The following is a 25,716-nucleotide window of genomic DNA, read 5'->3' as shown; positions in this document are numbered from 1 at the left end:
AGGCGTTCGGAGTGAGTTGCGCCGGAACCACTGGCACACCCGTTAGCAACTCATTCACGAAGCCGTGGAGAGGAAATCGGAGGCCGGCCCAGAGCGATTCCAGATGCATTCCGATCCGGCCTACCGGAGGATCGGTTATCCGGTCCCTTCGCCTGGCGGGCTCCAAACGGAACCCGTGAAGAGGGAAGAACCACTCTTCGGTCATTTCGACCTCCAGGACGCTCATGGTAGACTCAACCTCACTAGGAAGAGAACCCATTGCAAGAGAAAAGAAATCAAAAAAGAGGGGGGACCTGGGGAAGATGCCGGAAAGAAGGGACTTCGGTCTGAGGAAGACTGGAAGAATAGAAAGCTGGAAGCAGAAAACAATAGGAAGAGGACAGAGGGCCAGGGGAGAGTTTAAATAGACCTCCCCAACGGCCCGGATCAGCGAGAAAAACGCTGTATCCTGTTTAGATGACGACGCGTGTCGGTCCAAAAGACAGAACGACGCATTTAATTAGGACTAGCGCTTCGGACGCCGAAGCGCCCCATCGGATCGTGCGGCCCCATCATGAGCCCACGACGCGAGGACGCTTCGCAAAAAGCGTCCCAATAATGAGATTTTTCGGAAAGGAAGAGACGCCGCCTATTAAAGACACCTCGAAGCGCTTGATAATTCAAAATGCGCAATAAATTAGGATTTTCGGAATCCGTAATGACCCAACTAAAGCTACTTCCCACGCTCCAGCTGGTAGCCAACTGGAACTCGGAAGTCGGGGGGTAGTGTTGGGGGAAAAACCCCAAGTCATACCGTCACGGAGGCGCTCGGCCAAAGGGCGCCGGCCAGAAAAGGCGCTCGGCCAAAGAGTGCCGACCGGAAAGGCGCTCGACCGAAGAGTGCCGACCAGCAGGGTGCTCGGCTAGAGAGCACCGACCAGAGAGAGCGCCAAGAAGAGGCGCCCAACCAAAATGACCAAGTAGGGATGCTCGGCCAGAAAGGCGCTCGACCGAAGAGTGCCGATCAGCAGGGTGCCTGGCTAGAGAACGCCGACCAGAGAAAGCGCTTGCCTAAAGAGCGCCGACCAGGAAACCAACCAAAGAGCACAAGTAAAGACGCTCGCCCAAAGGGCGCCGAGCAGAAGTACTATGAAGCAACCGCCACACAGGGCGCCCCATTGGGCGACCAGCTCGGCTCGGCACCCCTGCCGAGCCGATTGCCTTGGACCAAATATTCAACTTCCGTCTAACCCTCTAAGCCTGAGGGACCTGACAACTCCACTACAACCTGCCGCTATCTCCAGGCCATCAAGGCATAAGATCTCCGCAGGTATTCGGCACGACCTGCCATTAATGCATGAGACCCCCTCGAGTCTCCGATGCACTCAGTCATTTAATGAACACGGCTCAAGACGATCTCCGGATCACTGAACCGTCAGAGCGTATGGCTCTTCCTGACCGCCGGTTCATTCGGTAATAAATGCACTTACCATCCACGAACCCCAGGCCCACTACGGCCGGCGGTTCAACCACCCCAACAGGTCCGATCGACCGTGACAACTCCCTAGTTCCGGTCTGATTCGGCCTTATTTTCCACCACGCCATTAATGGGCCAAATCGTGCCCAATTATTACAAAACAGGACAAACCTCCTGTCACCTCCCAGGTAACAAAAATCCTCCTATAAAAGGAAACCTGGGGGGAAAAGAAAAGGAGGGAGAAAAAACCCGAAGCCCGAGAGAACCCTCCTAGACCGGGTGGAAAGAAGTGAACAACACAGACAATTGAGGAAACTGATCCTCTGGATCTTACCCAAATATTCTCTCTGTCTTCTACACATACTCTCTTCCCTGCTCTCTCCACATATCTGCCCCCTCTGACTTAAGCATCGGAGGGCCGGCGCCGGGAGCCCGGCCACCGGTTTTTCTTGCAGGACTTACGCCCCCAGGAGGACGCCACCTGCCGGCACGCCATCGACCACCGCTCCTGCGGCGGAGCTTCGCCCTACAGGAGAACGCCAGTAGCCGGCGCACAGTCATCCACCGTCCTGCGGCGGAGCCCCTCCTTCCCCGGCTTCGCGGCGGCCCCCGGGTCCAATTTCCAGCAACAACAGACATAGTACGATTAGCATCGTATGATCGAATGTGCAACTTATTTATCATTATGCAATTATATGCATGACTTTTTTAGCATTTTGTGGCTACATATGATCCCTCTTACCTGGTCCTTGCAAACAAGGCATGTTCAAGCTAAATGGTTGATTTACCGGTTTCAATGAGTCATATATATGTATATTAACAATATCAATATGTTAATCATGTTATAATTGTTGCCGCTAAGAATCAAGTATCAATTATTAAACACTAATTGCTAGATGCTATTGTTATTAATATTGCTATCATTATCATATATAACTCATATTATTTTGTTAAATATTTAGTATACTTATGTGCCTTACAAGGTTGTGTCTTGGCCACCCGCATACCCAACCTTTCAAAACATTGTTTATTAATTCGAACATCCATGAAAGAAGCTTTCTAGCTGAGTATCCTCCCTTTTTCCTTTATTTCTATAACGTCCACACCAAATTGCCAAAAGCAGCATATCATCCATGCCCGAGGTTTCTCGCCGTTTTCCATTTCTAAGTGACCCAAGCATACATCAATAATCTTGGCCATCCATTGATCAATGTTTTTTCTTTTTCCTTGTATAAAGTGCACCCACACAGCTCTGACAAGTTGATATCTACAAATTAAATGAAAACCTGATCACTGGTGTTATTACATAGAAATTGTTTTATCAATCTGTACTGCTTAATACTGTACTATCAGCACATGATATGACAGTTGTCTCATCTTTATTGGTAGACACAGATATATAATGCCAACATGTACCATACCAATAAGCCATCAGAACCATCTTCGATACCAGGGCAAACCTTGCTGCATAGAACTAGATCCATTCAACAGGAGACTGGAACCCAATAAAAACAATTAAAATTAGTTAAGCTCGGGCCCCGGCCCAAGCCGGCCTTCGGCCAACTTCTCAAGCATAAGCTCCGTAGCTACTCAGGCTTCGGGCCGTATTTCAAGCTGGCCCTCAGTTTTTCCTTTTTTTTTCTAATTTTAAGAAAAAAATATCAAAGATTAAATATTTGAAAGGCATTGATAAGACCATGAATATGTCTTTATGGTTGTTCATGAGAAGTGCTAGCATGTAGAAGAGAGTTATTAATATATATCTTTTAGTTACAAAAATTGGATTCTTAAGACATAAATATATATTATATATTATATAAGATTTGGGTGGATTGGGCTGGGCTCGGATCGGGCCGGGCTGGGCTTGAACCGGGCCAATCTAAATTCAACCCCAGCCCGATTTAACAAACAGACTCATATATCAAGCTCGGGTCTAACCGGCTAGGGTCTAAAATTCTGGTCCAAGCCGTCTAAAAATGCTTCCAGTTCAGGCAGGCCGGTAGAACGCCATGAAGAGGTCTATATATAACACAAAGCTAAAGGATGGCACTTATCCCCCTCTCTTCAAATGTTTAGCTGCAATAACCTTCCGCTTGACAGCTAACCGAAGAAAAGTTTTTTAAGCTTTGGATTGGAACAGCGGCTTCCCAAATAGTACTAGTATCTTGGGACCGCAAACACCACGGAACTTTAAGGATCTAGGGAATTGAACTCCCAGTAAAAATGTTTGGTGAAGACCAAATCCAAGAAATTTCACCGGAGAATAAAAAATTCTTTTTATATGATTCTTGATTACATCTATTTTCTGGAAAACTTAAATCTCACTGGAACTGGCCCATACACGATAGCGAAAGTATATCTGCATGTGCGGTAGTAATATGCAATACCAAGGATGGTACGTCTTGTTTAAGTCAATGGGCTATTATTTAAAACCATACCTTGAGTATCTGAGTCCAGAAGTCGAGGAGACACTTTTGACTGACCCCTGTCTATTATGAGTGAATTAGAATTGTTTGGCTGAAGACATAAAACTTATGCCTCTTGGGAGGCAACCCAACATGTAGAAGATTAATTTTTTTTAATAAATTACTAACATGCAGATTTAAGGGTATTTTTCCCAATCTTACAATTTATCCGGTCATATCAAGCGTCAATATCAGGTAATGTCTCCCTCTGCCCTATTACTGGAACATTGAAGACAATGTTGAATTTAGGTATGGGGGTGAGAATATTTTTGATTCTTTCTACCTATTAAAAAAAAGAGAGAAAATGGAGGATTTCAAATTTTTAATCTTTTTTGGCTGTATAAAACTAGGAATTGCTTTGACAATAGCTTTGAGTTAAGGAATATGATAACAGTTCTAGCATGAGTTTTCGTCCCACACCTGTCCTCCTGCTAACATGATAAAAGATGATTTTAGCACCTACACGTAAGCACATGAATAATGGGGTATGTAAACTTACAACTAATATGAATATTTTTAATCTTTTTAGATAATTTAAAGTTATGTGTGTGATGAACACCTTAAAAAAAAAAATTAAAAAAATGAGTTTATTTTACAGTCTTCTCACTGAGTAATCGGCGCCTCTTATCCGGCAAGCAGCGAGTGTTCCTGTAAAAAGGTGATGATGACTAAGATTAAACTCTGAGTGACTAATTCAGCCTTGGAGCCTAATTGACTTGAGTTATTAAGCTTGTTAAGGGTGTCTTTACACTTAGTGTCCGAAGCCATCTAGATCGGAAGTTATTGGCCTAACACTCACTACATGGCGTTAGCTAGAAAGCTTAATAAGGCTAGATATTGCACAAGTCTTCTTCTAGCATTCCAGTCTGATTAAAAGTTAAATATTAGGTGTTCATTACCATTTAACTCTAAGAAAGTCTTGAAAATTAAAGTGATCATGTGGAAAATAAGTGAAAAGCCACTTATTTATATGATACTATCTTGCACCTCACTACATTCTTGACTTGTTAGCAGATAGATAGGGTGTAATGGAACTTGAGTTAGAGTCTTACTTAAATATGAATAAGCAATAAGTCTCTATTGTCCTTGCAATTCTAGGTTCATACAATAATACTTGTTCCAAATTTTGGAGTTAAACATTGGAAATCCTGACTGATGAGTTTGTGGATAACTTCACTGCAAACCGTCATGAGACAATACTCGTCCACTAGGGTAATCTAGGGGTTTAATGACTTTTGCTATCTGCTAAATGCAACCGCGATACCTACAAAAGTGAGTTAGCAATTGCTTGAGGACCAGGAAATTCAGGTTTGGGGGTGTGTTAAGTGCACATGTCTGTACGTTTTAGCACTCTTTTTGAACCTAATTTTCTAAAATTCCTCCCGTATATAACTCTTAAAAAGATGTATTTCTTTAATTTTGGTTTTTTTTATTGTAATTGAAAGTCCTTCCGGGTCAAGCCCACCTAAAACCTGGGTCACTTCCTATCTTTCCACCCGTATCATCATGATTCATCCCTATTATTATGGACAGAAGTTCATCTCAACCAATTGCGATCAGGCGCATTTCGGCCATGGATCCTTTCTCTTTGTACCACTCTCACTTCATCACAAAAGTGAAGATTTTTTTAGCATCCAATTCCATGAACAATGGCGGAAATTACTGTTGATGGCTGAAATTACTGTTCATATGAACAGTGCTGCGTGATGAAACTATTCATATGAACAGTGTTGCGTGATGAAACTGTTCATATGAACAGTGTTGCGTGATGAAACTGTTTATATGAATAGTGTTGCGATACAGTAAAATCTGAAAAATTCTTTCACTATTCTTCTTCTTCCTCCCGCGCTCCCAAATTTTCCAACCTCAGCAGGCAGCCACGGATCATCCTCCGCGGATCAGCATCCAATGTTCCAGCTTCCTCCGCATCTCTTCCGCACATCCCATGCGTGCTCCAACTTCCGGATCAGCCTCCTCCCTTTCCGAATTAGCACCCATCCGTGATGGCTTCTTCCGTCTCCACGCGCATCCTAGCTGCCTTCCGCATTAGTTTCTCCATGTGCAACCCATCCTTCCCGTGCGATCCTCCGCATCCAGCACGCCTCAGATTCCTCCCAGATTCCAGCGTCCTCGTCTCAGCAGCTATCCGCTTTCACACCGAATCCACGTGTGATCCTCCACGTCCATTCCTTCCGCAATGCATGCCAAAGGTCCCGCGCCCACTGTCCACCTTCCGTGAGGAGTTCGTGTCCGTGATTCACCTCCTAGAAATTCGTCGCTAGCTGGAGAGCTCTGGCAATCTATAAGGGGCAGCTCTTTCGGCTGGGGAGGGATCTCTCATTCAAAAAAATAACAGAGGGGGAAGAATTGATTTTCTTGGGAGTTCCACCGAGAGAGAGAAACCAGCGAGATTGTTTTTTTTTTACGTTTTATTTGCAGAAGAAAAGAAGCATTAGGTTTCCAATCTTCATTTTACTTTTATAATTATCCTTTAATGCAATCCATCATTTTTTTTTATGCAATTTCGTGTTCTAAGTTTCAGTTTAATTTCTGCAATTTATTTTATGCATTTTGGAAATCTTATTTTAAGATAACTCTAAAATATTTTTCTTTGCTGTTCGATTTGCGATTTTTATTTACTTTCTGTCTCCAGAGTCGACTCCCACGTTGAGGAATCGACTCCCGCTTAGTACGAGTCGACCCATACTCTGCATCAGAATTTAATTGCAAAGCTTTCTTTCTTTTCTTTTTTTATTTTTGAATAGAAAACTACTTCTGGTTGGTTAGAGATTAATCGAATATCTTCAAAGATTTTTTTTAAAAAAAATATATATATTGTCATGAATCTTAATGGAGTTTCTATTTTTTATTTGTGTGCTCCAATCGCCTCCCGGTGGATCAACCTCCTCCAACCACTATTCATCGAGTAGAGGATGGTAAGAGTAGTATAAAAAATCTTTGTTTGTTGGCTAAGACTTTTGACAACGACATACTTTTTAAGTCATTCTCAGATCTACCAAAAGAGAGCCAACACTTGGCTATTTTCCACTTGACTTCTCTTCTATACTCAAGTACCCAATCCCAAGTCTAGAATGAAAAATACAAAATAGAGAATCATAAACATATTTTTTTCTTTAAAAGTATACAATTAATATATTTATCATCGCATATGAAACTAATAAGAAAGAAATCAAAAGAATAAATAAATTTTAAGGAACAATTTGGAATATTAAATTTCAGTAGATGGAAGGGAGGAGTAGGAAAGAGAATTAATTAGAGAGGGGATGTGGAGAAGAAAGGTTTTGGATCACATGCACCGGTTTTAGCTCCCTGTTGTTAGGGTTGGTGGCAGCGTCGAGCACGGGAGTACTTGGCGACGATGTGCTAAGATTGGGAGACGTAGGTAAATATAGGGTATGGATCATATAATAGGGCAACTCACCAACCTGCATTCCAGTTAGGGCTGTCAACGGGGCTGAGCTGCTCGGGCTCGGCTCGGTAAAAGCCCGGCTCGGGCTCGGCTCGTTAGTCAACGAGCCCGAGCCCAAAATGAGGCCCGTTTAAATTCGAGCCCAAGCCCGAGCTCGAGCCCGAGCAGCTCACGAGCCCAAACGAGCCCAACCAATAACCCATTCCCATTTCCCTCCACCTGACCTGACCACCTCCTCTCTTTTTATTTTTTTTTTCTTCTCCTTCCTTCTGGGTTTTTCCAGAAGCTTCCCCGCTGTCTCGCATAAAAATCCATTCCCTCCCCTGACTCCCCTCTCGCCTTCCTCCTCCGCGACCGCCGCCGATGCCTCGCTGCCTCCTTCCGCCGCCTGGGAAAGAAGCACGCGAGGCGCCTCCCCCTCTTTCTTCTCCGTTTCTCCCCCTCCCTTTTCCTCTCTTTGCCGACTCCTCTATCGGCGAGACTGCGATAGAGGAGGGGATGAGAAGCTCTCCTCCACCGCGAGATCAGGGAAGGAGCCGAGGAGTCCCTCGCACGGGAGGGTCGGGCCACGGCCGGCGGCGCCCGCGGCCAAGCCCGCGGCTTCCTCGGCCGGTGCCTGCGGCCGACGCCCGTGCCGGCGGTGCAGGTGCTCGCGGCGGAAGCCGGCGGCCGCCGCACGCGATGAGGTGAGTCCCTTCTTCTCTCCTTTTTTTTTCTTTTTTTCTTTCTTTCCTTCCTTCTTTCTTCTCTTCTTCTTCTTCTTCTTCTTCTTTTCTCTCTCTTCTTCGGTTCTTCTCTCCGACGACGAACCGTCGGGACTCGGAACCGAGCTCGGCTGCTCGTTCTCCTCCGACGGGCGACGGAGATGGGGGCGGGGATGGGGATGGGGATGGCCGGATGGGGATGGGGCGGGCTCGGGCTCGCCGCTCGGGCTCGGGCTCGCCGCTCGGGCTCGGGCAAACGAGCTTTACGAGCCCGAGCCCGAGCCGGGCTGTGCCACCCAAGCCCAAGCCCGAGCCCAATACAAGGCTCGGTACCGAGCCCGAGGCCCGAGCCAGAAAATTAGTGAAACGAGCCGAGCCGAGCCTGCGGGAGGCTCGGGGCTCGGCTCGGCTCGTAACAGCCCTACATCCAGTCCTTTGTTCTGGGAGACATAGCCGAAGAGGGTTTGGAAGAGACGGCCGATGGTAAGTTATGCAAATAGAAGGCTAAGTCGGGGAGGTCGAAGAGCATGGAGGTCGATGCTGAAGAGATTGTAGCCACGGTTGAAATAGTCACAAGTAGCGTGTGTGAGGTAGGAGCTGACAAATATGGTTTGGGAGGTCTCAAGGTTGCTATTGCACCGGAGGAGGTGAAGGTGGAGAGGCTTAAAAAGATTTATTACTTTTAAAAAATAGTAAAAATATAGAATGTCACAAGTTCTTTGGGCAAATTTTATCTTCAATGCGAGTCTCCATATGTTATTTTACTCGTACAGAAATAAAGCTAAAAACAACAACAATAGTAAATAGCCCATACAATGTCAACATTCGGTTTTACAACGCGAAATAGAAAATTTAATAGGACATTGGATCACAGCGACCTAACGGCAAATGGCTAACACACAACAACAAAAAAAAGGGCTAACATGCCGTTATAGCTCCCAGTGCGGAGGAACCTTTACTTTAACACCGTCGGCCCAACGCCCACAAGGGGCATTTAAGAAAAACCCCAATTTTTGGATTCCTTGCAGGAAGATCGGAAACATGTTCTCCTTTACGACCAAAAAAGACCAAAAAAAAATTTTAGGAGAGAAAAACAAGTATTGAATACTGTTCTCCCCTTGTCGTTCTTTCTTTTTATTGTTTGTAAGAAATTCTTATTGATAGCGGGGGAGAGGGTGTGAAGCCTTTGGAGCCAGCTTTGGCCCTCTCCCCTCCCTCAACCATTGGCGCTTCAAACGCTATATCCTATTTCTTATTTACCCCAGCTCGTTCTCTTCTCCTCCGTGCCATTGTGAAGACTCCTGTTTTCTGTCTTCTCCAAGCCCTGCAACGTTCGAAAGCTCGGGCTTCTTTCCGCCCTTTGGCAGCCTTAAAAATCTTTCGTTATTCTCCCATTCCCCGAAAATTTCAAGTTTCTATCGTGAATTTAATCCCTTTAGCTGTATCTTTTGCAAAGATCTGGTTTTCACTTCCACCCTTGGCTCTTTACGGCGGTTCTGCTTTTATTAGAAGGGCTCTCGAGGTCCGAAACCGAATCGGTTCTTGGTTTGTCGGGGCTTTTGGTTGGGATTTGTTGGAAAAATCTGATCTTGTGGGAAGTTTCTTGTTGGATCCGTCGGATTTCTTGCCAACGTGCCTGACTTTTGTGTCGTTTGGGCTCTGGGAGTCGGAAGACCTAGAAAAGATTGGATCTTGACTGCTTGTTCTCGGAAATTTTAATGGGGAATTGCTGCGCCGCGCCCGTTGATCCCCTCGAAGAAGAAGGCGAGGAAGAAGAAGGACAAGAAGCCGAACCCGTTCTCCATAGATTACAACCGGGGTCCGTCCCAGGGTGGCAAGCTCGTCGTCCTCAAAGATCCACCGGCCGGGACATCGAAAACCGGTACGAGCTCGGCCGGGAGCTGGGCAGGGGGGAGTTCGGCATCACCTATCTCTGCACCGATAAGGAGACAGGGGGGCTCTTTGCTTGCAAGTCCATCTCCAAGAAGAAGCTGAGGACCGCCGTGGACATCGAGGATGTGCGGCGGGAGGTGGAGATCATGAGGCATTTGCCGAGGCATCCCAATATCGTCAGCCTCAAGGACACCTACGAGGATGAGGACGCCATCCACCTCGTGATGGAATTGTGCGAGGGAGGGGAGCTGTTCGAACCGGATTGTTGCGAGGGGGCACTATACTGAACGGGCCGCCGCGGTGGTCACCCGGACCATCGTCGAGGTCGTACAGGTGAAATCTTTCCCCTGGATATCTCTCTGTCATCACTGCATGTTTGCCATTGCTTTGTTGTTTTGGTAATGCTTTCAATGGTTATGTCGCGAATTGGATTCTCTTTGTTGTTTCTCAATGTTGATTTGGTGAAAGTTTGGGGACTCTTTTCTTTTGAATTCTAATAAACTTTCGTTGAACCCTCTGTTCAGTTATGATCTTGAACTTGGGGCAATCTTGGTTTGCCATTCAGATTTGTGTTAACTTTCTTGGTATGGTGTTATCTTGACTGACTAATGGCTTGGTACATGGAACCTTGGGGATCAATCCATTTTTTGCTGAAGATCAAATTTTTCTTTTTTGGCCACTTATGCTTCATAGAATCATTCTTTCTTACTTTATCTGATCGCTAGCTACAGTGGGAGATCATAATTTTTTGTTTAAACACCAAGTTTTTACTTTCTCCATGTTTCTTCATATGGATTCTGTTATTTGTGGTTACACTTCCTGGAATATTCAAACATTCCGAAAAGCTGATTTTTGTTGGTTTGTTTTTGGGACAACTCTCAAAAATCTGAGCTTGCATATGTGAAACATGTTTTTTTTTATAGATTCTTCATTTGCTTGTAAAGGGTTGTTTTATTCTCATTTGTGCCTGTGGTTCTCAGACTTGGAATCTTGGTATTCTTCTATTTGCCATTGATTATTGACATTCTAGAATTTGTGCTTGTAATTTCTCGATGTGATTTTTGCTCTAATATTTAACACTACCTTTTCCAACTTTTATGTCTGCTTCAACCTTCCTAATGCTGCTGCTTTATTTTCCTTATATAGTATTGCCACAATGCTACCACCTCCATGCATCACCTTATAATGTCCTTTAATTGATGGTTGTGCAAGTGAAGGTCAGGCTATAACTTGGTCCCTGGAAAAATCCTCTAAATTGTTTTTCATTACTCTTTATTCTGTTCTGCCCTTGTCAAGTGTGTCATGTTGCTTCAAGTTGGATTTGGAAGTGGTTATGATTTCTTTTGATGTGAGTTAGAGAATGCAGTGAAACTTGTTTCATGCAATAACAGATGTGTCACAAGCATGGAGTGATGCACCGAGACCTCAAACCTGAGAATTTCTTGTTTGCTAACAAGAAGGAAACTGCCCCACTCAAGGCAATCGATTTGGGTTGTCTGTATTTTTCAAACCTGGTATGTTGTACTCCTTATTGCTGTGAACAATGTCTTGATGCTAAGCTATTTTCATTAATTTTGTTTGTTATAAATCTTTAAATACTAAACTAATGATGCATAGGACTCACTTAATAGGCAAAAATCCATTGCACCTCACTTGTTAATCAATTATATATGCAGATTAAATTACCAGGAAGCATCATTATGTATAAGCACTATTACATTTGCCCATATTGTTGCTGAATTTCTCTTTCCTACACAGGTGAGTGCTTCAATGAGATTGTGGGAAGTCCTTATTACATGGCCCCAGAGGTTCTAAAGCGAAATTATGGCCCAGAAATAGATGTATGGAGTGCTGGGGTTATCCTATACATTCTTCTTTGTGGTGTACCTCCATTTTGGGCAGGTAATTTGCTTCTGTAACTCTGTTGATGAGCTTTTTTGGTATGAAAATGCTTGTTGATCAGGCGACTATTTCTGGGTTTATCTGTAATAAATTCTTTTGATAACTCATATTCTGATTTTTAGAAATGAATAAATATATTACCGGTGCAAGGCTTGTATTATTTATACTTTAGTGTACAAAATTAGGGTGCAAGTGTCTAGTCTAATCATGTGTGGTTTAATGCCTTGATGCAGAAACTGAACAAGGTGTTGCTCAGGCAATTATCCATTCTGTGATAGACTTTAAAAGAGATCCATGGCCTAAAGTTTCCAATAATGCCAAAGACCTTGTAAGGCAGATGCTTGATCCAGATCCAAAGCGGCGGCTAACTGCTCAACAGGTGCTCGGTAATGTGCAGCTCCTGCCTGTTTTTTTTTTGTCTGATGACAGAATTAAACATGCATTTTCTATTCAAATAACATCTTTGTGCATATCACATTTGTTGTACTTCTCATAATTAACATTATAAGAATAAAGGTGCATAATGATTTGCCAAAAATATGAAGAAATATATATAGTTATTGTACGATCTCAAGAAACATTGGCTAATAGTGCTGGATTCAGTGCATAGATATTTCATTCTCTCCTATTACTAGATATTAGTTGTGGTGTGTTTTTGTTCTTTTTCAAAATATTACCTATGCTATTACAATTGTCCTTTTCATGTGGTTTAGATTTAGAGTATATATAAGTTACCTTTTGCCTAACTAGCTTTCAGAATATAGTTTGGGCATTCCTGAGACATCTCTCTTAAATTTTCCATTGCAGAACATCCTTGGTTGCAGAATGCTAAAAAAGGCACCAAATGTTCCTTTAGGTGAAACTGTTCGTGCCAGACTCCAACAGTTCTCTGTAATGAACAAATTTAAAAAGAGAGCTCTAAGGGTAAGACCACATTGTGTATTTGTGGATTTTGGCTCTGGAAATACCTTAAGAAGGATCATACTTTGGTTTTGGGCTCTGTAACTCCATGGAATGCAAACTTTAGTCTTGCTGCTTTAATTTCTCCATGCTCATGGGGAACTAACCCAACTGATATTTTAGGAATTAAACCATTGCAGGTGGTAGCTGAACATTTATCTGTGGAGGAAGTAGCAGACATAAAGGAAATGTTTGAGAAGATGGACGTAAAGGGCAATGGGAGGATCACACTGGAAGAGTTGAAAAGTGGTTTTCATAGACTTGGGCACCAGATCGCAGATGCAGATGTTCAGATATTAATGGAAGCTGTAAGTGGCTGACCTTACAGCATTTCTAATTTTTCTTTGTAAGAAAATAAGCTCATGCCAAGTTTGAAATCAAGTTTTACTTGGGCCTTTACTCTCATGGGAACATAATATCACAGTAATCATCATTTCATCATTCATGATTGCTTGGCTCACCTAGGGGCGGCCCAATACATTTGGGGGCCTAAGGCGAACTCATTAAAAGAAGCCTTTTTATATTATGATTTAAATTATGAAATTTTTTTAATAAGTATAAAAATACTTTAAAATTTATTCAAAAATAATTCGTGTAGCTTTTTGAGAAGCAAAATTACTAATTAAACTTTTATACTCAAGATCCATTAAAATACTATTTTCAATCGATAATATAGCTAATCCATTTAATCTTTCTTGTGACATAGTTGATCGCAAATAAGATTGTATCAACTTTAATTTTGAAAAACTTCATTCAGCAGAAGCAACTGTTACAAGTATTGTTAATAATATCTTATATGCAATGCATGCATTTGGAAAAGAATCTATTTTTTTTTATGAAACTTAAAATATCAATAGGGGTACTAGTTTTTGTTTGTAAAACTTCTTTTAAAACTTTTAACTTTGAAAACAGATCAATACCATCAATATCAAAATATTCACCATGCTTTAAAAAGTTTTCAATATTAAGATAACACTTTTTCAAATTATCTTCATTCAAAGATTTTAACTTTCTAAAATTAAACAAAAAAACCAAAAACATTTTCATATATGGTAAATTGTTCAAACCTATTTTGAATTGAAGAAATAGCTTGATCTACTATATATAAAAAGTAATCAATTTTAAAAGATTCTTCAGCTGATCTTGTTGTCTCATCATTACTATTTTTATCAAAAATATTTTTTTCTATTGATCACACGTTTTTCACAAAATGTAGGTTCTATTTTCATTTCATTTGCAATTTTTTTAGATGAATTCAAAGCATTCATGAATCCATTTTTCCTATAACTTTTCAAATAAGAAAGAAGATCTTTTAATTGATCTATAGCAACATCAATATGCATGTCTTTGGATTGTAAAATCTTACTAACTGAGTTAATAGCAAACAATATATCGTGCCAAATATTCATGCCCAATAAGAATTCAAAATTTTCAATCTCATATGTAGCTAAACATGTGGCTTCATTCTTTATTTTAGGATCTTCACTAATTTTCGCTAATTGAACTAAGGCATCTCTTATTTTAGAAGCTTGGTTTTTAATTGCTTTGACACTTTCAATACGACTTTCCCAACGTGTCTGTGACAAGGGTTTAAGAGTCAATATGGATATATTATTTTGTAAATTTTTTTAATCGTTTGTAGAAGAAGAAAATAAGGTATAAATTCGTTGTATTACTCTAAAAAAAGATATAGCCTTAGGACATAAGTTAGCAATATCACATAATACTAAATTCAAGTTATGACATCCATATGGTGTGTAAAACGTTCTAGGATTTATATCTAATAATCTCCTTTGTACACCTTGATGTTTTTCTTTCATATTAGATCCGTTGTTATACCTTTGTCCTCTTATATCATTAACATCAAGTTTATGGTTTTCTATTATATTTATAAGTTCATTAAAAAGGCCCTTTTCAGAGGTATCATCTACTTCTAAAAATTCTAAAAAATATTGTTCTACTTTTACTAAACTTGTTGAAGTATCTACATATTTTAAAACTAGGGTCATTTGTTTCTGATGGCTTGCATCAGAAGTGCAATCAAGTATTACAGAAAAGTATTTTGCTTCTTTAATCTTTTTAATTATTATAGCTTTAATTTCAGATGCTAACATTTGAATCAATTTATTTTGAATATTATGACCTAAATAATGATTGTGAATTTCGCCATGTTAAATGCGTCGATGCATTACTGGATCAAATTGTGCAATCGTTTAAATAAAACTTAAAAAATTTTCGTTATTGCTTTGATAGATCTTTTCATTCTTTCCTCGAAATGCTAAATTATTTTTTGCAAGATTTTTTACGACAACAATAATTCTAAAAAGAACTTTTTTCCAAGGATCCTTCTCTTGGTTTATTTGTTCTTGGAAACTTTTATCAATTGTCTTATTTTTTAGCAATCTCACTTCTAAATCAATCCACCTATTCATGCTAATGATATGTTCATTAGTTGTTTCATGACTTTTAAGCTTGATACCTAGATTTTTCCAATCCCTACTTCCTTCATTGACTAATTGACTCGTGATAGGCTTTGAATCAAATAATTTACAACAAAAACAATATACTCTATCCAAATCATTCGAATATACTAACCATCTTCTATCATATTTTTCACCATTAGGTAACTTACGAATGTAATATATCGTAGAGAAGTGTCTATTGTTTTCATCCTTAGGAAAATGAAAATCATAATCTCTAATTGGACCTCTTTCCACTATTAGATCTCTAAATTTTGTATCAATCTTTTTCCATTGACCAGGATCATATAAATTTGTAGGAATAGAACTAGTTTCACAATCTTTTTTCTTATTTATCCTATCTCCATCTGATTCTTCATTGTACTCTTCATTAGATATTGTTTCACTAGCAATCTCATTTTTTAACTCTATTTTGGGTGCCTGTTCTGTTGCTAATGCCTGAGTTGAATTTGATGTGTTGTTTTGTTTGTTTGTAACAACAAATCTATCTAGAGCTTCTTTTTGAGATTGAATGAGTTTATCGATTTTTTTTTTTGAGTTTTTCATAGCCACAGTCATATTTTCTATTAGACATTTTAATCTATAAATAATATTATCAAACTAGGCAATTAAAAAAACACAACAAATAAATCAAAATATAAAAAAGTTAAAAATGATAAAACTTGATTGTGTCAAGAAAAACAAACTCGGGTCTCGACAAGTAGTGCCGAACTTAATTGTGTCGAGAAGAGGCCAAACCGCCGAAGTCACAGCCAATCTATAATTGAACCAAAAAAAAATCAATTTTAGCGTCTCTAACTTGACAGTTGACTAAATAAAAATTAATTGGACCAAAAGATTAATTAATAAACTAACTCAGAAGCTAACAGAGGATTGAGAGGAGAGACGGTGGATTAGATATTTAGATTCTCACCGGTCACCTGCCTGGGATGAGGGATGAGGGATCAGTGGGAACTGAGAAGTGGGATGCAGGATGCTAACGGTCCAAACTTTAACGGAGGAGTGGAGGACGGTGGACTTTGGAGCGGACTCAGCGGAGCCGAGCTGCCGAGGAGGCCGAAGCGGCGGAGCTCGGAGCTCGGAGGAGCCGAGGACGACGAGGAGAGCTGGAGAGGACTCCTCTCAAAGGAGATCCGGTCGGTGGCTCGCCAGTCGCACTCGCCGGGTCTCTCAAAGGAGGAGCACGGTGGACTTTAGAGCGGTCTGAGCGGAGCTAAGGAGGCCAGAGCTCAGAGGTTGGAGGACGGGAGGAACCGAGGATGGCGACGTCGGCGAGGAGAGCTAGAGAGGAGATTTGGACTCGGGAGGCGGAGCAGGGGTGGTCCAAGAGATGGAGAGGAGATCCGGCCGGCAGTCAAAGAGCTGGAGAGAAGATCCGGCCGGCGGCTCGCCACTCGCGACTCGCCGGCTTCTTGCCTTCTTGGAGCCGGAGGAGGACTTTTGGGCTCTGAAACCCAAGCTGCCGAGCTGAAGAACTGAAGAAGCCGAGCTGCCGAGTCTGCCGAGAACCAGAGAAGGTTCAGCTATAAAAAAGAAAGCACCGGCAGGCGATAGAGAAGGGGGGAGAGAAGGGAGGAGCCGGGGAGGAAACGCCCGTTGCTTGTCATAGCCGTTGCCCGCTGCTTGTAGGCGCCCGGAGGAGGACTTTTGCGCTCTGAAACCCAAGCTGCCGAGCTGAAGAACTGAAGAAGCCGAGCTGCCGAGAACCGGAGAAGGTTCAGCTATAAAAAAGAAAGCACCGGCAGGCGACAGAGAAGGGGGGAGAGAAGGGAGGAGCCGGGGAGGAAATGCCCGTTGCTTGTCATAGCCGTTGCCCGCTGCTTGTAGGCGCCTAGCCTGTCTGTCGTCGGGGAGACGCTGAAGGGCCGAAGGGGACGCACTGTAGTCTATAGCGGCGTATGGGCGTAGCCCAGTAGCCGTCGCCCGTCGTCCACTGGCCAGTGGCCACTGCCCTCTCTGCCCAGCCCCCAGGCTATCAGGCTATCAGCTAGCTTTCAGCTTTTTCACATCTTCATTAATTAAGCCAAAAAAAAAAAAAACTGAGCCACGGGTGGGGGCCTTCTCTGGGCCGGGGGCCTTAGGCGCCTAAGGCTCGAGCCGGCCCTGGGCTCACCCAACTATGGTTGTTTAGCCTTTTAACTTGTGTTTCCAAGGGCAGTTTGAACAAGGCAATGATAGCGTACAATTAATTTTTCCACTGTTCTTGCGTGCTCCACAGTGTGATCCCATCTTCCTTGACATGTATCCATCATCTTTGTTTTTTTATGACACATTATACTGCACTAGTGCGGTATATACCTTACTGAGAAATTTATTTGTTGAATGAAGCATTCCTCTGTTTAGTTGGTTGTCCTATCTCTTAGATATGCCTGTAAATTTGGTTGGGATGAACGTATTTACATGGTGCATGAATCCACTTAATTGCCATCAGTACCTGCACACATTTCTCCATGACTTTAAAGCTGGTAATTATTTTCTGGCTTGTTTGTTTTAAAGCTGATATGCCATGCTAATGACAGGCTGATGTTGATGGAAATGGTGCCTTGGACTACGGAGAATTTGTTGCTGTATCAATTCATGTGAAGAAGATGGGGAATGATGAGCACCTGTGCAAAGCCTTTTCCTACTTTGATCAGAACAATAGTGGATACATAGAAATTGAAGAACTCAGGAATGCCTTAGCTGATGACTTGGGTCCAAATCATGAGGAAGTCATTAATGCCATCATCTGTGATGTAGATACCGACAAGGTCAGTTTATATTGACCTTCATTATATCTATATACTATCTTATTTCTTTCTCCTATCTTTCCGCACTTAAAAGCAATAGAAGATTTGTATGCAAGCAAATGTAAGAAAATATATGTTAGCCTCTGACATAAAAAAATCAAAGAGTTCAAACAATTAGGTGTCAGTTATTCTTGTTACTGAAAAGATTGCATGACAAACAATAAAAGGAAAAAGGGGGGAAAAAATCAACTGATGGGTTGTTGGCCTTATGGTCTCAGGATGGGAGAATCAGTTATGAGGAGTTTGCAACAATGATGAAGGCGGGCACAGATTGGAGAAAGGCATCGAGGCAGTATTCACGGGAGCGGTTCAATAGCCTCAGCTTGAAGCTGATGATGGATGGATCTTTGCAGCTGACAAGTGAGGGTAGATGAATATGGAGAAGATTTATACTCTTGGATTCCAAAGTGGGAGTCCTTTTTGTTGATCTTTGCAATATTCTTTATAGATTTCTTTTTTCCCCTCTTAATTGAGGACACTAAGTCTTCTCAACATGTTCTTGTTTCTTGTTTTCAAGTCAGCAGGGGGATGGGTAAAGGTTTATGTTTCACCAGATGTATGGAACAAAAAGGGGAGGTCACTGGGGCTTATAGTTGTAAACATATGTGTAGTATCAACAATTTAACGCACTGGGTTCAGTGTTGCAATTTGGACGACATGGATGCTACTTGGAGATTTAGGTCTCATGCCTTGAAATTGTTTCAGTATATTATCCCACTATTGTAATGCTTTTTCAATCTGAGCAAGCTATTCCAGTTTTAATTCCTGTTACCTCCAAATTGCCATTACACTAAAATTTCCAAATTAAATTTGTTTGTCATGTCAAATTTGGTTATGCTTTGTTTATGATACATGAAGAATATGGGGTTTGTGATGGACTTTTCTTATTTTTATTTGTTATTATTGTTGTTGTTAATGAAAGGTTTTCATGATCATTCAAAAACCAGTTGGGTTAAATTATGGATGGGACTGATAAATGGTCAAGCTAGGTTTGGAAGAATGATGGACATCTGAGCTTGGTATTCGACTAGAAAGCCCATCTTTTTTGCTAAACAAAAACCCATCTTTAAGCAAATTCTCGAGTTGGATCAAATAGAAATGGTGAAATGCAATGACTTTTGCTATATAATTAAAGAAATCATGGATAGGCAACTCAGAGAGAGTAGATGGAACTCAGAGACGAGCTTTTTTTTTTTCGCCCTTTTGAAATTCAGAGACAAGCGATTCAGTTACAATCAAATATACTCATTGAGATAGTTATGAATGAATAGTGAATATAAAGTATACTGCTTGAACTGCCATTATATTTTAAGTATGTAGAGGACGTACAGACGCCTGATTAAGTGGAGAGAGAGAAAGGACAACACAGAAATTTGTTTCCTAATTTTTCCAGATAGTACATGCAGATAAGCTTTTAAAGATGTTGGATAAACATGGGCCCTAACTTTCAACAATGGATCAAAAATCATAGAAAAGTAGATAGGTAGTAGATAGATGGAGAAAAACTCGCGCGTAGAAATTCCCTCATCATGGAGTCTTTTTGAGGGGCCTGCTCGTTAAAGAGTTGAATTGTTTGCTGGCTAGCAACAAGCAAGCTATTTTCAAACTAGCCCAAGCTTGGCTCGAAATTTCATTTGAGTTTGGCTTGCATGGTTAAGAAAGGAACCAACCTGTAGCTAGAGATAGCTCGCTAGAGCTCGGCTTGAATTATCTCAAAAAATGACTGTATAAATAATCTATATATTATATTTTTACTACTATTGTTTATGTAAAATTTCTTTATAATTATTTATTATAAATTAATATGGCTATGTAGAACAGTATGCATTCCAACTACAAAATAAATATATATTAAAAATTAGAACTAATTAAAAATATTGAATGTATGAGCTTGAATTTTTACTAAATTTTGATGACTAATTCATGAACAACTTAGTTTCAGCTTGATTATAAAATAAACTGGGCTAGTGCTAGGTCTAGCTCAACTTGTGTTAGGCTTGTTGCCACCAATATTGTTTAATTAGAGATGGTCCTCTAACCAATACCACTATGGGCAAGGACACTGGCATAGAAAATGTCTACATCGGACCGCGACATTGGCAAAGTGATATGATCATGATTCTGCATGAACACCTTCTAACATGGTCAATAATATGTATTACATATTATTAGAGATAGAACGTTAGACTTGGCTATGCAAAAGTGATGTCTCTACTTAGATCTGGTTAAATTTAGATTGGAAGATGAGAGTCCCACACTAATGATCCAAGTTATTAGATGTGAACTGCTATCTTAAAATTATCCACATACCAAAAAATCATGTGATTTGGAGACCTCTAGTATATGCATCAAGTAGTAAAAAAAATAGATAATCTAAATAATATGAATATATATATATATATATATATATATATATATATTTTTGATTACTTGAGGCATAAGTTAAGAATCTTCAAATTATATGATTTTTGATATATAAACAGTATAGAGGTACTAAATCATACTGAATGGCTCGAATCTTCGATGTGGAACATCTATTGTCTAATGTAGCCTGACCAGTTCTAGATAGAGATCTACTTGAATATAGCCAAGGATATATTATATATATATATATATATATATATGAAGAGAGATAAACTAGGCTCCACGATCAAATCTGGAACAAAATCTGATCGCCCCTAGGACCGTCCAATCATCATGAATTCCGGCATATCTACCTTCCACCAGAAATCCATCTAACCATTAACAGATGTCGTTTGGGGGAAAGGAAAAAAAAAAGAAGCAACTATAACATGATTGGACCCCCAACCCTTGTTCATGGCATTAAGTTGTCCTTCATTCAAGTACCTATTAGCAACTATGAAATAAAAGTCATATAGATGTAGCCCAGAAGGAGAAGCATATCAAACATCAAAACAGTCATTACCTCGAGTATCTTGAAGTCATTCATGAAATTTGATCCAATAATTGATATCCAGTTTATCATGCGTTTTTGATGTTTGTTGATACGCTACCATCTAATGCAACTGTTATTTTTGTTTATTACATTCTTGCAGAGGTTTCAATTTTCTTAACACAATCTAATTTATTATTGTAGAACTTGTCTTATATTTTTTTCTACTATTCTAATTAATAAAGATGCTGGAAGATTAAAAAGATTGGTTTCTACAAAAGACTTAATGTAATCATTATAATGCTTTGTTGTTTATGTACCTAATCATTCAAATTCATTCACTGATTTCAATACAGAATAATGATATTTGCTTATTACCAGCTATAAGTTTCCTCACAACAATTGAACTAATAAGTAGATTCACAATGCTCATTGAGCACTATATGATTTCTATCTTTAAGAAGCATACTCGGGCTACTCGATAAAAAAAAAAAGTTATAAAATGGATGACCTCTTACAACTAATACTGAGGTGTAATACAAATATGTTCCTAAAAAAACATATACATTGGGACTCTTCCAAAATACAACTTTGGAGTACAATATTGTAAGACAACAATCCATCAAAAACAAAAAAAATTGGTAACACAATGGATAGGATACATATAATCATGCCCCTTCTAGACCCTTCATTATAATCTCGGTAGCATATTTAGCATGAAATCATGGAACATTAGCATCTGTAATGGTAATCTTTGTTCCACTCACTATGCACTTGTAAAATTTTTCACATCAATGACACAATCAAACCTAAAAACGAAAACACAATTGCACAGTCAATAAATAGCACAATGGCATAGTCAATACAATGGCACGATAGCACAATCAATAAAATGACACGATGGCACAGTCAATATAATGACAATGGCATAATAGCACAGCCGATACAATAGCATAATAGTATAGCCAACACAATGGCATAGTTAATAAAATAGCACCATTGTACAGTGATAAAAATGGAAGAATAGCATAGTGAGATAGATAACTCACCTTTCATTGTACCAAGGACAATCAAAACTGAACCACCCATATCACCAATGTAGATTTCTCATGCCATCTTGCCAAACCTGTTAACCTACAACATAAAATTAGAAATCATTGATATGTAAGGAATACAAATGCATGATATTAGTCTTCCAAATCATTCATTTTTCCAAATTGACAGCTTACAAATTTGGGATCGACCTCGTCCATACTTCCCTCTAGAAATGGAGCTGTAGTGCCTAAAACTGCTTTCACTCAGATCAACAGTTAATAAGTGCCAATAATGTTTGCCCACGAGGGAGGGTGAATCGGGTTTGGATTAATTCTCGACCAATTAAAAACTATGATTAATAATTAACTAATTCTATTGCAAGCAAATTAGTTAACGTTACTAGATGAAGTGAATGAAGAGAGAGAGAGAGGTTAGCAGCCAATACAAACACAAACCAGTTTATAAGTGGTTCGGAGCTAACCCTTGCTCCTACGTCCACTCCCCAAGCTTCACTTGGGAGTTCACTATAATCCCTTGGATTACAGCCGGTTGTTTTACAAGTTCACAAACCCAACTTGTTGTTTTCGCGAGATCACAACGAACTCGGTCGGTTTTCACAGGCTCACTGACTAGAACCACCCGATTGTTTTTTCCGGAATCACAATCGAACCCTTACACCATTGGTTTTAACTTCGGCTCACCAACAAAACCTTACAACCCTTGATTCAATCTCCTGATTGAATCAAGTAAGAAAAACAGTTTGGGAAAAGATACAAGGAAAGCTTCTTAACAAGCAGATGTGATAAACAATAAATGCAAAGTAAAGATTAGAATCCCTCAAACATATATTGGAATGGGAAGTTGGGACTTCTCGATTTCTGGGTCCTCCTTTGGAAAGTACTGGAGAATTTGAGGACAGTAGGAGAGCCTTGAAAGCAAAGGAAGTGTTTGTCGGATGGAGTTGAATGCACTCTTCCTTCTTTTGCCTGTATTTACTCTTGAGAACTCTTGGTAGGTGGAAATGCCTTTTTACTTGAATGGAATAGCTCTCTTGAATGTCTACCTACTGTTCACTCTGCTATTTTAAATAGTCCCTTTTGAAAAATAGCCGTTAGACACTGATTTGTGGCCGTTCTGCACAGTCTGCATCTCCTGACAATGTATCCGTTGGGGTCGGAGTCGACTCGCATCGATCTTGGAAGTCGACTCGGCTGTTGCTGGGCAGTCGACTCATACTTTACTGGAGACGACTCGCCCACTGTTAGGATTTGAATTAAAGTACTGTCCCGACCTGAAGTCGACTCGGGCCCACCCTGGAGTCGACTCGCCAAGATTTGGAGATGACTCGGCATTTTGGAGACGGCTCGTTCTTAGGATTCCAGAGATCTATTTTTCTGCATTTCTCTCTCGAGTCGAACTCGGATCATCTTGAAGTCGACTCGGCTTCTCAGAGACCGAAAAACTGATCCTCTGTCTTTCGAGTTGAACTTGCTTCGGGAGTCGACTCGCACTTTGTTGGGGTCGACTCAGGCCTGACTTAGGGTCGACTCTCGTATTCTCGAGGTCGACTCGTTTACAGGGTCACTATGTTTGGTTTTCTGCCTTTCAGTCTGCTTTCTCTGAGAGTCGACTCTGGCATGTTTAGGAGTCGACTCACCAAACGTTGGAGTCGACTCGCATCCTTCTAGAGTCGACTCCGGTAACAGAGTCTAGAAAACACTTCTCTGTCTTTCTGTCTCTTACTCCTTGGAGTCGACTCGGAACGTTCGCGAGTCGACTCAAGCAAGCATCGGAGTCGACTCGAAATCTTCACGGAGTTGAACTCGGTGACAGGGTCTGAAATTCATCTTTCCTGTCCTTCTGTCTGTTCTCAGTCTGAGTCGCCCTCGTAGTGTACCTGGCAGCTCGCACTCAGCAGTTTGCTGCCAGAACCTCTGAAACCACATAAGAGTCGACTCGCACAATACTTCTGGAGTCCGACTCGAGCTTCAGACTTTGGCTTAATTGAGTTAAATACTTAGCCAAAATTCTTTGAACCAAATCTCGATGCTTTTTAAAGATAAATTCACATATATTTGCCTGAAACACTAGATTGAATTCATTAGTCAACATTAAATATACTCAATGCTTTGAGCTCATCAAAATCAAATAGGGGTATAATCAATCACTCCACAATCTCCCCCTTTTTGATGATACAAAACATTGAGTATTTGTAAAGTGAATTGCTCAACCAACAGGTGATTTTAGTAAAGTTTTGAAATGAATTTAAATGTCTAGTCATTTAATTTATCCAAAATTGAAAGGTATGAAACAGTAAATCCTTCAATTAAGCTCCTCCTTTCATTTGAAATATAAGCCTTCAAATCATGCAACCAATTGTTTGGCTTATATGTGATTAATGAATTTGCTTTCTTAAGATTTCAGATTCTCCCCCTCAACATGTGCATTCAATTTTGTTTAAGTTTTCGAGACTATTGAGCTTAAATTCTTACTTTCAGAAAAAAAATCTGACAATTTGTTCTTGAGTATGATTCAACTAATCTCCGAATATCCCTTGAATAGATTCTGGAGATTACTCCTTGAGGAGCCCCAACAGAGAGATAATGAGCCTCGAGGCATTGAATCCACTAAGAACAAATTACTTTTTGCTTTAAGAATTTTCTTTTTAGTGATTTCCTTTACATTTAAAATCATCAATATTTTCTTTTTAGTGATTCCCTTTACATTTAAAATCATCAATATTTTCTCCCCCTTTTTGTCATCATAGCAAAAGGCACAAAACACAGAAAAATATAAGAACTCAAATTGCACAGTTTTGAAGGGAAATTTCTATTCATTGTATTAAAGTCAAATTGAGTACAAGTGTGAATACGTAACAGAAAAAGTCCTCAAGGGACTGTACATCATAAAATAAAAAAAATACACTAGGATTTTTTAGTAGCGGAGGATCTGGCTCCCGTACTCAATCTAGTATGTCTCACGACCAAGCTTATCCCCTCAGATACGTTCCCTAGTTATTCGATGATCTCTGAGATGGCCCTGGATTGTATCGCAGTGAGTTGGGTCACACTTTCTTGAATAGTGTCAAGCTTGGATATTAAGGCATTTGCAAGCCTTTCCGCACATTGACTTTGGCTACCCAGCTCTTCCCTGATGCTATTTCGCATCTTCCTCGTGTCATCCTTTATATCACTAAGGATCCAGTATTGACCTTGGACTAGACTCCTTATGTTGTACATTTCCTCCTTCAGGTCTGCTACCATCTTGGACACTGCTGCTAAGGAGGGAACGTCAGTGGAGGGAGCACTCAGTGGACCTCGGAGCTCTCTCAATAAATCATCTCTCAGCTCCCTCACAATCTCCTGTCTCATCTTCCGGAGCTGCTTAGTGCTGATCCGGACTTCTAAAGGTTGCTGAGATGGAGCTGTAGATGGTCCAGCTGAAATAGATAGGAATGAAGGACCAGAAGTGGAAGGAAAAATGGGAGGAGCTGTGTAGTGGTCCTGGTCATGGTCAGGACTAGGTGAGTGATGAGTGGTAGGGTCGGATGGTGTGGATGAAGATGTTTTCCTAACCCAAACATTCTCGACTTTATGGAACCCCATTCTATGGAGAGTCCCCTCACCCATGTGATCAGTGAACCTAAGGGAGCGTGTGGGTTCTTTTTCAGGGATAGGTACCTCTAACTCCCTAAAAATAAGTGTGAAGA

The 25,716-nt window shown here is 40.6% G+C and overlaps 1 long non-coding RNA gene and 1 pseudogene across 1 annotated transcript; one reads left to right on the top strand and one right to left on the bottom strand.

The window, feature by feature from the left end:
- Nucleotides 1-9,773: 9,773 nt before the first annotated feature.
- Nucleotides 9,774-18,527, top strand: LOC120109637 (annotated as a pseudogene).
- Nucleotides 18,528-21,387: 2,860 nt separating this feature from the next.
- Nucleotides 21,388-22,201, bottom strand: LOC120109638. Its single transcript, XR_005510448.1, has 2 exons — nucleotides 22,022-22,201; nucleotides 21,388-21,781 (listed from the first exon to the last, which is right to left on the bottom strand). It is a non-coding gene; the product is annotated as an uncharacterized LOC120109638 (long non-coding RNA).
- Nucleotides 22,202-25,716: the final 3,515 nt, after the last annotated feature.

Source organism: Phoenix dactylifera, unplaced genomic scaffold (genome assembly GCF_009389715.1).
Source record: "Phoenix dactylifera cultivar Barhee BC4 unplaced genomic scaffold, palm_55x_up_171113_PBpolish2nd_filt_p 002539F, whole genome shotgun sequence".
Taxonomy (NCBI): Eukaryota; Viridiplantae; Streptophyta; class Magnoliopsida; order Arecales; family Arecaceae; genus Phoenix; species Phoenix dactylifera.
This window is presented reverse-complemented; position numbering and strand designations above follow the sequence as displayed.